General features: G+C 47.0%; 1 pseudogene; it reads left to right on the forward strand.

Annotated features, from left to right (window-relative positions):
- The first annotated feature begins 3,400 nt into the window (after positions 1-3,400).
- Positions 3,401-15,171, forward strand: part of LOC144806831 (uncharacterized) — a 135,457-nt pseudogene continuing 123,686 nt past the window's right edge.

Here is a 15,171-nt window from a genome sequence, read left to right on the forward strand (position 1 = left end):
GGTCACACCTGATGGTTCTGTCTCATGACTTTATTGTGACTACAATCTGCTTCTTTCCTTGTTTTATGAGTGAGCCACTGAAGGGGGAGGTGAACAAGAAAGCAGCAGAGAAATGCAAACCCTGATGTGGTGCAAAGCAGCGGGAGAGTGTTGATTGTCGGAGGTAGTCATTGCGGCGCAGTCCGGCCCGCATAATCGCTGCTCCTCGAGAGGTATCAGTTTTATTCAAAGTGTACTTTACATTTTATTAATAGCGCTAGCGCAATGCCACTGCTGCCGTTCATAATACTTTCAGTGCCAGTTTGTGACCTGAGTTGTTTTTACTAAATAGTAAAAGGTTGTGCTGCTTATTCACAGCGAAACCCTCTTCTATGCAGTCCCGGCTATGTTTTTGCTTACTGGAGTGGCATCGTTCAATAAGAATGGAAAATATCTTCAATTTGTAGCGTTTCTTAAAAAGTAAAAATTTCTTTAATTGCAAATTGTCCTTGATTTATGTGTGGTACGACGTTCCCGTCGTGCGCTCTCTTTCATCATGTAACTAGCGTGTGTGACAGAGCTTTTTTTTTTACAAGACATGCGAATACATTGTAGGTGTCTTATTCCATTGTTGTAAAGACAGAGGCCTCATTTGTCACAATTGTCTAAGCTATTCAGCTAAGTTGTGCCAATGTAGCTTTGTTTTTAGACTGAATTAATCTATTTAGTAAACAGGTTCTCTTGGTTTCTTCTAGCGAACTTAATTCAGCACAGCTCACGTGCTCAGTATCTATGTTGTAGCTCTCCTTGACAGCAACTCTGAAAACAAATGTGTGCAGGGCCCTTCTGTTCATCTGGGCAGTGTGCGGGCTCTGCATTCACATCATAATGTTATGCAATTATTTCATAACCTATTGCAGAGGCCTGCTTGGGAATTGTTTAGCAGTGATACGAGTGTATTTAATACCGAACCTCTCATGTTTTGCACATACTCCGGTTCTTAGCTACATGACTGCGTTTTTGTCTAAACTATTGCATTTTATTTTCCATGGGCTGTTTCTTTAGTACATTGTAGCATCTTGAGGTCACCTAAAAGCGATCATGGGAGTTCTGTACTTCGTTTTCATGTTACACCTGACCTAGCGCTGTCATCCGTACTGGAGTGTGCACGTGCCCTGCTCTCCACATGCAGCCTGAGCAGAATATTGCTTGTAAGACCTGAACTCTTCTGTTTTTATAAATGACCAAACAAAAACCTTTTTTAAAAAGCAGTATGAAGACGGAAAAGGGAGAAATGGTCCCTTAAAAAAACCATGCTTGGACGCGTTACAGTTCACATTTAATGGTTCTAAAAATGATTTCTTAATTACCATGATTGATCATCTGTGTGCAATTTATATCCCATGAAGTTTTAAAACACATTCCTTTTGCTAGAAGGCCCCCTTCCAGAAACATTAATCTTAGAAAGGGGCTGTAGGTTAGTAAGTTTGCAATTCAGGGGCTACGCAGAAGCTTCAACGTCTTTCCAAAGCTTATTACTGTTTTAAAGGGTGTAATTTCTGATATTTAGCTTTTTCCATGGACTTACGTGTTTGGTTTTATTTCAGGGGGAAAATGTCTCTGTCACTGAGAGCTTCAGTCATGCGGCTGTCTCCGGTTAGTGCCTTTCTTTCCATTTCTGCTACTTTGCTGCAGTTTTAAAACCTTGTTAGAGTTTCTTGTTGCTCAAATGGGGGTAATTTCTGATATTTATCTGTTTCCCTAATCTTCATTACTTAATTTTGCCCGCCCCAAGACAGTGTTACTCATAGTCATTGAAATGTCACTCATACTTTCACTGAAATGATGAAAATGTCACACATAGCAATCTGAAACCTTGGTAGCTATGGCTTGGGGATTCACGGCCCTGCAAATATAAAGAATCACCCCCAGGAACATTAGAAATGCTGCTCAGCCTCATTGCAACAACTGTGTCTACATTGAACACATTGAATGAAATACAAGTCCTCATTTCAATTCACTCCTGAATATCATGTCTGTTCCTTTGCAGAAGTTAAAAAAATTAACAAATTGCTGGTATTTCACTGAGGGGGGGGGCAGAGCTGGCATGAGGGGCTGAATCTGAGGCTCCTCAAGAGCACACCATGCAACGGTGAGGCCTGTCATGGACTGCGAGTGTCTAAACACCCATGTCTGTGTCTTTGCAGGCCCCAATATTTGTTTCCCATAAGACCCATGTCTGTGTGTTTACAGGCGCCAATGCTTGTTTCCCATAACACGCATGTCTGTGTCTTTACAGGAACCAATGCTTGTTTCCCATAACACCCATGCCTGTGTGTTTACAGCGCCAATGCTTGTTTCCCTTAAGACCCATGTCTGTGTTTACAGGCGCCAATGCTTGTTTCCCATAACACCCACGTCTGGGTCTTAGCAGGCGCCAATGCTTGTTTCCCATGACACCTATGTCTGGGTCTTTGAAGGCACCAATGCTTGTTTCCCATAACACCCACATCTGGGTCTTTGCAGGTGCCAATGCTTGTTTCCCATAACACCCATGTCTGTGTCTTTACAGGCGCCAATGCTTGTTTCCCACACGAGGCCCTGTCCTTGGACTGCGAGTGTTTTGTGTCTTTGCAGGCGCCAGTGCTTGTTTCCCTGCTGGAGGCGGCGGTTCTGTCAGCGGCCACCAGAGGTCGCTCCTCGCCTGCTGATGAAACCATTGAGCTGCACATTGAATGGGAGGGAGAAGGGTTTCCTCTTCCGGGTCAGCGGCGGCAGAGATAGCACCAGCAGCGGTGGTGACATTACTTCCGGCCTCTCCTTGTGTGTGCAGCCTGCTGCCGAGGAGGAAGGAGCCCTTTCTGTCTGTGCAGCGACCTTTATCTACAGACCCCCACAGACCCCAGATCACCACCTGCCCCTGCCCCATCAGACCCCAAATTTGACCCCCTCAGACCCCAGATCTGCCCCCCTTAGATCCCAAATCTGCCCCTGCCCCCTCAGACCCCAGACCTGCCCCTGCCCCCCTCAGACCCCTGCCCCCCTCAGACCCCAGATCTGCCCTGCCCCCTCAGACCCCTGCCCCCCTCAGACCCCAGATCTGCCCCTGCACCCTCAGACCCCAGATCTGCCCCTGCCCCCTCAGACCCCTGCCCCCCTCAGACCCAAGATCTGCCCCTGCCCCCTCAAACCCCTGCCCCCCTCAGACCCCAGATCTGCCCCTGCCCCCCTCAGACCCCAAATCTGCCCCAGCCCCCCTCTGACCCCTGCCCCCCTCAGACCCCAAATCTGCCTCTGCCCCCCTCAGACCCCTGCCCACCTCAGACCCCTGCCCCACTCAGACCCCAGATCTGCCCCTGCCCCCCTCAGACCCCAGATCTACCCCTGCCCCCCTCAGACCCCAGATCTGCCCCTGCCCCTCAGACCCCAGATCTGCCCCTGCCCCCCTCAGACCCCAGATCTGCCCCTGCCCCCCTCAGACCCCAGATCTGCCCCTGCCCCCCTCAGACCCCAGATCTGCCACACTATTTTGGATGAGCCACAAGTCTTTGTTGAAGGTGAGTTTTTGAAGTGGGTTATCCAGTCAGTTTCGGTATCGCGTTTTTTTGGGGTTTCATGAATGCTTCGTGTGACGTGGAGGCAGTCAGAGGTAAAACAGGCAAATGTGTTGTATGAAAACAAAAATGGGAAGCGGTACGACAGGGGCAAAATCTATGGGAGTCCAGCCCGTATGTAGCGTCTAGCGGAGGATAGTAAACTGTCACAAATTACTACCGGCATGGAGGGCAGATATTAATAAAACCTGTGGGACATGTTCCGTATAAGAAACATACTAGAGTCTTGAGGATGTTGTCAAACATTACCACCTATTTGGTGGTTTAATATGGGTAACCACTCTACGACATACCTGCTGGATATGTTAACCAGTATGCAGTTTGAGACAGTGGGATGACAAACATTTTTATTGATTCAGTTTTGCTATATCTGAAGGGCTGGTTTACATTTAAATGCCTGAGTCCTAGATTTTAGTGTATTTTGGCATGGCTGTTGGTTTAAAATGCGACTGGGTCCCAAGCTTGGTTAGATATTACTTTCCTCCTCTTTTATTTTTATTTTCGTTGACAGTTTTAAAACTAGGTTACAAAAGGAGCCAAGACACTGGACCTCTGGCTGTGTGTGTACACAGACACGCTATTCTTAGAAGATCTTCCTGTTGGGAGTACCTCCATTTATTCAAGGTATTTTGTCCTGTCCTGAGTCCTTAAATGAGAATCCTTTTAACCACTGTACAAAAGGATGCCTTAGTCCAATAAAATCCTAGGAAAAATTGTCGCTTTCTAGGCGGAAACCCGATGGTACTACAGGGAGTTCCGTAGGTGCCAAATTTATATCAAAGCAACTATGGGAAAAGAAATATAATATTGTTGGTAAGAAAGCTGTCTATTAAAGGATGAGATGGGTTGTAAGGTCTCTTGTTTTAAAATTATCTGACTGTAATAGATCACCTCCTTCTCCCTGCTAGGAACCAGGCAGACCTTTTGAACGTTTACAGAGTATTGGGGCACACTAATCTTTAAGTGATGAGCAGTGTGCTCTTTGATACACAATACATTACAGTAAGTATCTGAGGACAAATGGGGTATACTATTGGTTTTCCCCCCTTTGCTTTCTTATAAGCCTAGGGATTATGGTGGCACAGATTAACAATTTGTGTTTTATTTTGTGCCTTAGTGAGCCTTATAGGATGAACACATTAGTATGACCTTGATGTTTGATGACACTATCTTTTCTGGATATAAGGTGGCACGTGTGTACGGTATCACACTTGACTTATGTACTGTATAACGTTTGCATCTGTTCGGTCCAATTAATGTCTATATATAAAGAATGTGTGTCGCTTTGGGCTAGTAACCGATGGACTTTTCCATCCATGCTTTTTCCAGGTCTTCCCAGGGTGTTTGAGAACTTTTTGGTGTGATAATCTGCAGGTCCTGATGAAGGTGGCCTTATTATCTCCGTATGCCACGAAACGCGTTGACCGTGTCCTTTTTCAAACCTAATCATGAGCAGTAGCCCAATATAGGGCCATTGAGACTAGAACCAACTAGGGGAGTTTTGGATGCGTAATGAATGTAATGTATATATGTGTGTGAGTGGTTTGTGTGGGTTGTTCTCTACCTGGGGATGAATAGATTATGTTTGTAGATTTTTATTTCTGCATATAATATGAATATGTATTTTTTATAAAGATTACAAATGAATTAAATCAATGAATCAAGACATAGTAAAAATAAATAAAAAAGTTGAAATGATTATGTTGTAATATGCTATTGCAATCACTAGCCCAGTATAAAATATATTTTGAAGTAGTAAGTAATACCATCTAGGTCGTGAGGGAGTTTTTCTGTGGTTAATTGTTGTTTTCCCCTATTCTCCCTGGCCTTGTCAAAGTATTTTTTATGGAGGGGGTCCCAGTACTTGTTGCATCGCATCCCTTATAAAGGCTTGAGGACTGTGACCCTCTGCAAGAAGGATGTTGTCGGTAGCTGATAAATGCGGGCAGAATATTGCCTTAAATTTGTGTGTATATCGCCCTCGATTAGTATTTTTACAATCTGAACACTAACTGGAGGATTTACATGTCAATCAGATTTTCAGACTGTATGTATTATTCAGGCTGATTCACCAACAGAAGTTCTCGAAGAATCTGGCGCACTATTTTCACTTCAGCTGGTCTGTCCACCAGCGCCGTCATCTAAGTCCTGTTCCGCAGAAGTATCCGTAGTTTGCAGGGCATTTTCTTTAGTTAATCAAATTCCTTTCTTACTTTTTAAAGTGAGTAATAGAGTTCAACCTTTCTCTTCCTTCTTTACACTAACCTCAGCGTCTTGTCCTGTTTTGCTTTTCTGATTAGTACACGCACTTTTCTGTGGTTTTCGGTCCGCCCACTCCTCTTGGCCCAAAAAGAATGAGAAGTAATGCTATTAGAATACAGATGCCAGTCTGGCTGTTATATTTTTGTACGGTCCGTTAAATTTTATCCACCTTGGCTGGACTTCTGAGTTGATGGAAATCCAGTCCTTTTCTTTTTGTGTTACTGTCTTTTTCGTCTTTTTATCTCCTTTCTAGTCTCTGGTTTAGTTTTTTCCTACCTCAATATTTAAAAGTGAGGAGTATTGTGCAAAAAGGTTTGCAGCTGATGGTTCACCAAGAATATATTAAATTGTTTATGCCTGGTCGGTCTAGGTCTTTTTTTGGAATTATATAACTGAGTGGAGGGTGACCAATGACCGATTTTTCCCTCTAAGCTCCTTTTTGTTTACTTAGTTTTTTCCTCACCAGAACCCTCAGTCTTATTTTTTGTTGTGAGCTGCGGTGTGATGGCTCGTGACCCCAAGGTGTGACGCCCACAGAAGTGTATGTTTCAAAATCATTTTAGGTGGCTCCTGTTCATACTCTTGAACAAGGATTGCTGCAGCCTCAGGCGCATAGCCAAAGCCGCTGCTTCTCGGTTCAGCATGATTGAAGAAAACTGTTTTAAGATTTCCCATTCATTTAATTCCTAGATCTCGGGAGGGTGCAGCCTTGTACTCATTTGTTCTTGCCTTAGTACATCGGTGTTGGAACTGGGGTCACCAGCTCCCCGAGGGTAGCATGGCACGAGCGGGTAGGCATCCGAAAGCTTCTGTGTAAAGCGACCATACAGCAACGCAACCACTGAGACAGAAAAATGGGCACGCAAAAAGTGACGCCACTCCAGTGATCTGGTGTAAAAACTCAAGTCAACTTTATTAAGATAGAGCAGGATCAGGGTATTAGGAATTCATCATAAAATTAGCTTCATAGCTCTCCTTCCAGACACCTGTGTGTCAACACTTGGCATTAAACTTCAGTTGCATAAATATTAGATATTCCATAAGTATTAAATATTGGATAAATACATTTTCAGTAAAACACAGGCCTGACCTATGCCTTGCCTTTGGTCAGCACCTGCATCAGAAACTTTAAGGAGACAACCAAAATGATAGATCATCTTATTACTCCCCAAGCAAAGCTGAGTGTCTCAGAACAGCAACATGTAAATAAATCACTGTAGGCTTCTGATAAATATAGCACTGCGTGGAAGTAAACATGTCATTAGGAATAAACAACCTCGAGGGTAGGTATAACCATTTCCTTAATCACTCCTAGTAGGAATAAGCATTGAGCAGGTTAACAGTTGAAGGAAAACTTTTCATTAGTTATGCATCAACCTTCCGATCAATATGCATTTCACCATATTATACATCAACACATTTCATTAGAGGCCAAGCATTTTATTAGCAGCAACCTTTTTACCCTACAGACTAAATTATCATCTAAGAGGGCATCAGCAGACCCCTAACTAGGGTAGAATAACCATCCTACTAGGTACGAACTAACATCTCACCACCCCCCCTGACTAAACAGGCCATTAACACTCAGGCAGGAAGGACCATCCCCTAAGCGTAGGTAAAACGTTTCCTTAGTCAGGAATAAACATTTCAGGGAATAGGAGTAACCCTTCCTCTGGAACAAAAATTGAGCTTTCGTTGACATTCAACAACTTCCCTATTTCATTAGGTATACTCTTGTTTGCAGGTGAGAATCAACATTCCATAGAGCCCACCTCTGCAAGAAATTCATGAGAATCATTTAGGCATGTTTCATGTAGAACTACACCTAACCTCCTATAGGCATTCAGGGGGTGTAACATTGAACAGGAGCCACCCTATTTCATTAAAGGTAGAATATTCAATTTCCTGTTGTGAACATTTCATAAGTGTATTATGTACATTTCTTTTAAATACAAAGCATTTCATTAAGCTACAAATACACTATGCGAAAAGGGCCTACATTTCAATAATCCCAAACAAGCCATGCATAAGGCTACAGTAATTGGCATTTAACAGTCTTCCAGGCAGGGGTTAATTCTCACCAAATAATGCCCTCACGGTGTTTAGGGGTCCTGGCCCAGGTCAGGGGACTCTCTGGGGCCAATTAGGGCCAACGTGGACCAGACACCAGGTTTCCCAGGGAGGGGCGAACTCGGGCCTTCCCCGGCCTTCCGCCCTCCTCCCCGGGGATTACCTTAACTTCTTCGGCCGCTCGGGGCCCTTGCGTAGGTTGGGCTGCAGATGAGGACTTCAACCCTCCGTTAGGCCCTACCCGGCCCAGTGATTCGGTGGGGCCGGTTGCAGGCCACAGGCAGTCCAGACGAGCCCCGCGCCGGTTGGAGGGGGGCTTCCAGGCTCCTCCAGAGCCCTCGGACGGTGTTGTTGCTGGTTCCCGGGCTTCAGTATCCTCCGGGGCCCAGAACCAGTCAGGTCACGGCCACGTGGGGGGTGCGGAGCCGGCCGCCAATGGCAGTGCGGCCGGCTAGGGCACAATCTCCCAGGCCAATGGAAATGCGGCGGGTGGGGTCCTGACGCGCCCCCGTCACATGATGCAGGGCTTCGGGGCCTGTCAGGTCTAGCGCAGCCTGAGAGAAATTCCGGCGGCCCTCTTCTAGCACCGGGGGCCGCCGGAACGACATACCCCACGGGGGAGCCTCCTCAACCCAGTCGCCGGACCGGGGCAGCGATGAGGGCCGCAGCAGGTCTCCGCGATGGCAGCAGACAGCGCCTCGCAGATATAGTGCCTCAGGGTCACCAGGTCGCTCGGCAGCACCACACAGGACGTCGATGTCAGCGCTTCGCCAGAGACAGAAGGTGAGCGCTTGGGCAGAGTGTAGTGCCTTGCAGGCAATAAGGTGCTTGAAGAGAAGCGCGCTTCGGGATTCTAGCGCTTCACAGAGGGCTACAGTGCCTGAGTCTTTAATAGCTCAGTCAGCTCAGGGCACAGCGCGGGAAAGCAGTCCACAGCACTTGGGGGGCCTCAGCAGGCTAGGCAGGACACAAAGCAGAGCAGCACTCAGCAATCTCAGCACTACTCGAGGCAGCAACTTCCTCTGGCACCTCAGCGCTCCTCACAGGGACAGCAGGAGAGCGCTGGGAGAGCAGGGCTGACAACACGATCAGCACAGGGTGCTAGCGCTTGGTAGTTTCCTTCGAAGCGCTTTCCCAGCACAGTTCACAGCAGGCATTCACCACAGCGCTGAGCAGACACAAAAGTCTCCAGAACCACAGCGCTTCGCAAGGAGGCTGATCACAGCAGTCCAGGCACAGGTCACAGTGCTTTTTAGGCGCAGGCAGTCTTTAGCACTTTGTAAGGGTTCTAGCTAGGGATGCAGCAGGACAGCCGTCCCAATAATAATTCAGTTCAGCGCCTGGCAGTACCGGTAGTTTAGTCAGGGAGAGCTAAACACAGCTCAGGCAGAATATGTAGTTCAGTAGAGCCAACAGGACAGACCACATGTCTGTGGCAAACCAGAAAGAGGGATCCCAGATGGCGTCAGGGGGCACAAGGAGCAACACAGCGCCAATACCTGGGTGGTTCTTCAAATGTCCTGTGGTGATTCAGTCTCTTCTGGGCGCTGTATGTTCTGGCGCCCTTGTAATTAGCAGTTGGTTTCTTGTTTCCTTGAAGGGGGTTAAGTTGGTGGCTGGTGTTAGATCTCCTCAGCCAATCTCCTCAAGTGGTCCCTGGGGGTTCCCTGCCGCAGGGCTAGATCAGAGGGGGGGTACAGGATACCTCAACACTTGAAAGGCAACACCTAGGCCCTGTCTCTTCCAGTATCATAAGTCCCTGTCCTGACCCTCACTGCCTATCCTCCTGCGTAGGTTCTTCCCCAGGTCTCTGACAGGAAAGTTTCCCTCCTTCTCCTTTTATAGTGCCAGTTGACAGTTGGTAGTGGCAGTTGGTGTCACCTCACCTCTTCCAGAAGGTTCCAGAGGCTTCCAGGAGGTTCCACCACTCTACCTATGGGCAGGCTGGCAGGCTAAGATGGATACATTGCCTGAGGGTTCCAGCCAGCCCCTGGCTACTAGAATGCGCCAACGTAGACCTCGCTGCAGCAGCAGAGGTCAGTGGCGGCCATGTTAGGGGTAGGAAGTACCTGTACTTTAACACTAGTTTTACACTACACAGGCCTTTCTCCACTACACAAGGCCTACACACTGTTGTTTCAATAGGGGCATTCTAAATTAAAAGGGGTAAAAAGCAAAAAATTTCTGGGGAAAGGGCCAAGTCCCACAATCGGGTAGTACCGCTTATGACGGCGTGCCATGGGTAGTACGGTTGATACTTCATCTCATTCCTAGATCTAGGGCTGGTGCAGCATTGTACTCATTTGTTCTTGCCTTAGTACATCGGGTAGTACCTCCCATGAAGGCGTGCCATGAGTAGTACGGTTGATACTTCATCTCATTCCTAGATCTAGGGCAGCCTTGTACTCATTTGTTCTTGCCTTAGTAGCTCGGGAAGTACCGCCCATGACGGCGTGCCATGGGTAGTACGTTTGATACCTCATCTCATTCCTAGATCTAGGGAGGGTGCAGCCTTGTACTCATTTGTACTTTCCTTAGTACATCAGGTAGTACCACCAATGAGGGTGTGCCTTGCGTAGCAGTGTAGATACTTTCCCAGGTGTTGTACGCCTCTGACGATGGCACCATTCCAAGGGGACGTCTCATCGCCACAGTGCTGCTCCTCTGGTTGGTGTTGCAAGCGATCCAGAAGGCAGTTTTGTTGCTTTTTACGGGCACTTTGCCCGTAGTGGTGCTTATAGTCCGTGGACAGATTGCTTGTATGGAACCCTGTGTCTGTGGTACAGATCCCACTCGACCCGCTCGGCCTGCTTTGTTCTGCAATACATATTGTCTGAGTCACCTATATAGGACACTGTTTGTACCGAGCCAGTACGGTATCAGGTGATCCCACATTAGCGAACCCTGTCTGACATTCTGAGGTATGTGGGGGGTAAGTGACCAACAAACCAATCTTGTGAACTGGACGGGTGAAAGAGTCCACCGGGTCGTGATATGCGTGGGGCTGAGTAGGAATGGCTGCATCTCTATTGGAGTGGAAAGCATAGTACCGGCATCTATAGGATCAAAGTTCACCCATGAATAAAACATTTCAAAGGCATACACTGCATGTGCATGTACAACAAATGTTACTGCACCCCTGTGCTCAGAGTTGCCTCTGTTTTCACAATGTTGTGTAACTTCTGCCCTGTAATTGACTCCGATCAAACCAGGAGCTTCATGTTTAAAGAACCCTTTCAACTAACGAAAGATCCAATGTGCAAATACCACAGATTTGTTTGGATTAGTAGTTTTGTGCTGAAAAATTCCCCTAATTGTTCGCTCTGGAAAAAAAATCTACCTGAAAGGTTTGTTGACTGCTCACATTGACCCCTTAAATGCTGGCCCTTCTCTCTCCCCTCCCGCACGTGCTGAGCAATTTCTTTTAACGTATTTTGGGTAGTTTGTGCTTAGGGTACATAACTTTTTTTCACAAAAGGTACCCATGGCAAATTTGGCACCCTCTTATGTCTAACATCCAGGGGATTGTAAAGGTACCCAGGGTTTTTCGATTCCCCTGGAGGGGACCCAGAAATATAGCAAACTGTTTACATTTTTTGAAAAACTAGGGAAAAAGTGCTCCAGAGAAAACTGTTTTTTTCCTATAAATGACTTTGTTGTACATTTGCTGTGCTAAGGTCACCATCTTCCCAGCTTGTAGGGACAAAAACAGCTTTTTTTTACAACAGTTTTAGCCCATTTTGCCTATTTTTTGTGCTCTCAACTTTATTCCAGTTTTTGGTGGACTCCACTGTGAAACCCAGGGGGGGTCCAGGAAAGGTGCAGATTTATGAAAGTAGACACAACTCAGAATTCAGAAAGGGGTCATACGTGTAGATCCCTCAAGATTTTCCCAAAGATGCTGACTGTTGAAATAACGAAATATTGAAAATGAGTAGGACAAAAATGCCGTTTGTGACAACATTTTCATCTGTGAATATCTGTCACACTGGCCAATTTACAAAACTGTTATTTGTACATCTCTAAATTAGAGGGTGCCCATACTAGAATATGATTCAGAGGACGAGTCTGGCTGAGGTGTTCTGGTTGGTCTGGAGTTTGTGTAGCAGGGTTTTGTTGATTCCGGCGTAGAGGGCGTTGCCGTTGTCCAGTCTGCTCGTTATGAGTGCATGGGTGACGGTCTTTCTGCATTTTGTGAGGATTCACTTTAAGGTCTTGCAGAGGATGTGGAGGGAGTTGAAGCAGGTGGAGGCGACGGCGTTGATCTGGCGGGTCAAGGTTTGCTATCTATGACGATCCTGAGATTCTTCGCATGGGTGGTGAGGGTAGATGTTCGTCCTATCTTTAGTAGCCAGCAGGTGGAGTCCCACGCTGACGTGCTTTTACCGAAGATCACGGTTTAAGTCTGTCAGTGTTTTAGACAGTTGATCTTCACCCAGAGGGCAATTCCAGTCATACAGGAATAAAACTTAATCCGGGCACTGGGCGTCTTGGCCATGAGAGACAGTTGTGTGTCAGTGTAGGAGAGGACCTTGATGTTATGAGAGTGGATGATTCTAGCTAAAGGGAATATGTATGCATTGAAGAGAGTCAGGCTCGAGGAAGATCTGCGTGGAACTCAGCAGACAAGGTCACCTGCATGCAACGTGTACGGTGACAGGATGTCTGACTTGGTTCTTCCAGTCAGGTAGAAGCAGATCCATTGGAGTGCGTCTCGTTGGATTCTGATCTGGAGGCGTTGGATAAGGATGGGGTGGGAGACTGTCTCAAACTCTACAGAGAGGACCAGGAGAATGATATCACCATGTCTCTTGTGTCCAGAGTCATGCAGATGTCATCCATGGCGGGGATGTGGACAGTTTTCAAGCTGTGGTTGGGGCTCAAAGCAGACTGAGTGGTTTTGAGGAGCTGGTGGTCCTTGAGGTATTCAACAAAGTGTCTGTTGACCATTTTCTCCAGGACGTAAACCGAGAATGGTAGCAGGGGGATCGGCCTGTGGTTGGTGAGCGCTTAAGGGTTTGAGGGGGTTTCTTCAGCAGTGGGAGGACAGTGGTGTCTTTCTCTCAATCAGTTCTTCCTCGGGGTCTGTAGTAAGATCGAGAGATCCACCCCTAGGCACCACCAACTCTGAATGCTGTATTAGCGCAGAGTATTGGAGTGGCCAGGCAAGGGAAAGGGGTTTAGGAGATAGGAACTGCGAGGAGCGAGATTTCAAAAAGAGAACACACATAATATTCAGATGGAACTTGAGTTTTGAGTTCCCCATGAAACTTCCCCCGCTTTTGAAGGATTAGGTTTTTTACCCTGTTTGGTGAACTTAGAAGAACTCTCTCTCTCTCTCTCTATTCTGCTTTTTTGAGGGTTTCTGCTTCTATACTGGCTCTCTTAAACTAAGGCTGTAAGATAAAGGTGATAAGGTGAAGTCACTTGTTCAACGCTAACCTTTTAACACCTTAGCTACACCCGATTCTAGACACTGCTACAAGGATACATTCCGCAAAGAGTTTCATTAAACATTTCTCTCCCTCTTCTTCAATATTTCAATGCCCCAGGTTAAGTCATCTGGCTGCGAAAGATAGTTATATGAACTGAACAATAATATTCATGAATCATGTTCTTTACTCTTCAGTCAAACGGGTTTGTCTCTATGGAGCTGCCTTCCCTGGAATTGTTTTGACTAATAATGATCTTTAGTGGTAGCACAAGAAATCAGGTTACATTTTGTCTCTTACTTCGAGTAAGAACCAAAACTATGACGAGGCTTGAAATGCCAAGGAATCAGCTCTCTCTGCCTCTATCAGCCCTCACTAGGGGGGCATCCACTCTGTCCCAAGTGATGGCTGGATCACTCACAGCGTGAGCGTACTCACCACCAAAGAGCTCAGCTGAAGAAACGTTGGCCAACAAACTCCGTCAATAAAATTGAGTAATCCAGTTTATCGCGGGAGCTCAGGAAAGAAGGGATTACTCCGATCATTTCCTGGAGTAGTAATTGTAAGTGAGAGCACTGTTCCAGTCCTTGTCAGTGAGGCTGTTCTTGTTTTTGCGGGCTGGTCTGGTGGGGGTGTGTGTGTTGGACCAGGATGCTGAACTTGATGAGGGCCTGGTCTGTCCAGGAGACTGGTGAGGGCTCCTCGAATCTGATGTTGTTAAAGGTGGTGAAAATAGGATTCAGGAGTCCAGTGACTTGGTTTGGTCCCTGTACTCTTTGGGTTAGACCCATGTTTGCAAAGTCTTATTTATAGTTGGAGTTGTCGTAGCCTTCCAGATAGAACTTCTTGTCTCCGAGTTGGATGATATTGCTAGTGTCCAGGGCTAGTGGTGTGACGATGTCCGTTATGGAGCCAGCGATTTTTGTGTGCGGTCCTGGTGGTCTGCAGATGAAAATGCCGCTTAGGGTGAAGTTGGCTGTGATGTTGTGTCTTTGGAGGTGGTGCCGCTAATGGAGTTCTTGTGGATGATGGTGATTCCGCCTCTGAGCTTGTGAAGTCTGTCTTGCCTGGTGATCTTACACCTGGGGGAGGTGGTGGCTGCGGAGATGCCAGGTGCTGATGTAGGGTTCAGCCAGGTTTCTGTGAGGAAAAGAAGGTCAGTGTTTTGTTGTGCAGTAGGTCCCAGATCTCTGTGGCTTGGTTGGTGAATGAGCAGATGTTGATGAACTTGCATTTGTGTGCGGAGTGTTGTGTGACTAGTTGCGAGACTGTGTGTTTGAGAGAGTGGGGTGTTGGTTGCTGCTGGTGCGGATGCGGTGAGTGTTGGGTGTGGGTAAGTGCATGAAAACTTGCAGGAAGCGCAAGAGAACGCTCCCTCGATGTTGTGTGGGGCAGTGAGGCACCAGCATGTGGAAGGGTGGCTGGGATTAAGGGTGCGGAGGGTCGCAGTAGGCAGTAGTGGGAATGGACAAGACCAGGGTTCCTGTCACTGGGCATCGTCCATGCATGGATGGGCGCAGACTGGCTTGCCTTTGGCATGCCTTCAGGACATATGGCCATGTCTGAACTGGGGTGGCGGAGTGAGCTAAAGAATGATGATGGAATAAACCCAGATCAGTTGACTGGGGCTGAGTGCTAGCAATGTTCAACACTCCGTCCATCATCCCCTTTGGTATCGCTTTGTTGGCCCTAAGTTGGCAGGGTATGCCCAGACGTGGGTCCCGTGCTCACTTTGCCACTGAATTCAAGCTAGCCTGGCTGATGACGGCTGATTAACCAGAAACCGGTCCTAGGATGCTTGCTTCCGGTCCAGG

This window comes from Lissotriton helveticus, chromosome 1_2 (genome assembly GCF_964261635.1).
Source record: "Lissotriton helveticus chromosome 1_2, aLisHel1.1, whole genome shotgun sequence".
NCBI lineage: Eukaryota > Metazoa > Chordata > Amphibia > Caudata > Salamandridae > Lissotriton > Lissotriton helveticus.